The following is a 2,109-nucleotide window of genomic DNA, read 5'->3' on the forward strand; positions in this document are numbered from 1 at the left end:
TGGTTTAGATGTTCTGTTCTCTCTTTCATCCATTCTACTGGTGAGACTTTCCACAGAGTTTTAAAATTTGACTTAATATGTTTTTCAGTGCTAGTATTTCTGCCTGGTTTTGCTTCAGTATTTCTATTTCCTTACTCATGTCATGTAATGACCTCCTTATTTCATTAAACTGGGTTCCTATGTTCTTTTGGAATTCCTTCAGGAGTTTGTTTTCTTCTTTAATTCCTTTGTTTTCGTTTTTGATTTCTTCAAGTATAGAGAAAATCTTTTTTTTTTTTTTTTTTTTTTTAATATTTGTCAGTCATTTCATCTAAAACAGTCTGATTGGGGTCTGGTGGATTTAGAATTTTTAGAATTTCTGATGGATTTATAATTATTAGTGGGATTATATTGTCTTGATTTTTTGTGTTTTTTGTATTATAGTGTGATTTTTGCATCCTGGGTTGATTTAATGCTTCGGTTTTCTAATTATCTGCACTGCTCTTAGACTTGGAATTCCAGCTTTATATACCTTTAGAGTAGGAGTTTAAGGTGCTAAGTGTAGCTCTTCTACTCCAGTCCAACTGCAGAAGTAATCCTAGGTGTTGAGTTTTCCTGGTATTCAAGTATTCTAGTGGGCTGGATGGAGCAATTTACTAGCAAGTTCTAGAATTCAAGTGAGCAATATACACATTCAATAAAAACCAGCACAGATTATGCAAGTGTTGGGACTGAAACAAACAATTAACCTTATGAAGCCAAAATCCCTAAGGGTGTGTGTTGTTCTACACCCATAATCCTGTCAGTTGAGAGGCTGAGGTTTCTGTTCTGAAATAGGTTCCAGGTCAGCCTGGGTCTGAATCAGATTCTGCCACCAATAATGACAGAAGAAAAAGACAGAGGCCTTAAGAATCTTAAATCATCAAAGGCAACAATAGTCAACCCCCAAATAGAGTTTAATTGAGAATGGTAAAGCCAACCATGAATATCCAACTCATAACCTGCTCTGGCATGGAAAGAGAGATTACCACTTCCAGTTCTGGCCTATGTACCTAATTTTTTGTCAGTCAGCCTCGTTACCTTTTGGGGTGGCTTCCATTCTCACCAATGCTAAGTACCTACCTCAATCCCTCTGAGTTGTGCTGTGGATCTGGTGCTCTGATCTGCTGTGTTGAGAGCCCTGCCACCATGGGCTGAATGCGTTCTCCAGTGGTTTGTTGTTCCGACAGTTGGCAGATGGGAGAGTACAGGAAGCTTGCAGTTGTACTGGAACTGCTCAGCTGGTCCTACCTGTATCTCTTTCAGCTGGTCTCTGCAGTCTCCCCTTCACATTTCTTGACTTTTCAAGGAGGCTGATGAGGTTGGAAAATCCTATTGTTTGGTGTCTGTGCCTGAAGCTTGGTCCTGGGTGGGAGGGCATGAGGATTTGCATGGATCGAGGCTGCAAGTGCCTCTGTGGGATTCTGGCTAGTTTCCTCCTTTCTGGTAGATGTTGGTCTCTCCTGCTTCTCCACTGTGGCTGATAAAAACCTATACACCTTTACTTTTCAGAAGAAAAGTGCATTTTGCTGTGATTTTGCTTAAGTCCCTCCCTAGGCTAGTTTGGCATGTGTTCTATGCAGTCATCTTACCCAGAAGTTATTCCCTTATTTTTAAAAATTATTTATTTATTTATTTTAGAGAAAGAAGGAGAGAGAGAGAGCGAGCGAGAGAGAGAGAGCACCAGGGCCTTTAGCCACTGCAAATGAACTCCAGATGCATGCTGGTGCATCTGGCTTATATGGATACTGAGGAATAGAACCTGAGTCCTTAGGTTTTGCATGTGTGTGCCTTAACCACCAAGCCATCTCTCCATCCCTCTTCCTTCCATATCTGGAGCAGGATGGGAACAACCCATGCAGTAGACTAAAGAAAGGGAAAGAGAAATGGAGTGAGAGATCAAGGAGAAGCAAGCTATTATCTAGTAAACACTCCTAGGAAGGTAGACCACATGAACAGTGCTTTGGCATTGACAGGTATGGCTTAGAGAGTGCTAAGGACAGAAGTCAGAGGATGGAGAGTGCTGGCTTTGTCCTTGTGAATAAGTCAGCTTACTTATGGATGTCACCAAATACACTTGTCAAAAAGCTT

This window comes from Jaculus jaculus, chromosome 8, assembly GCF_020740685.1.
Source record: "Jaculus jaculus isolate mJacJac1 chromosome 8, mJacJac1.mat.Y.cur, whole genome shotgun sequence".
NCBI lineage: Eukaryota > Metazoa > Chordata > Mammalia > Rodentia > Dipodidae > Jaculus > Jaculus jaculus.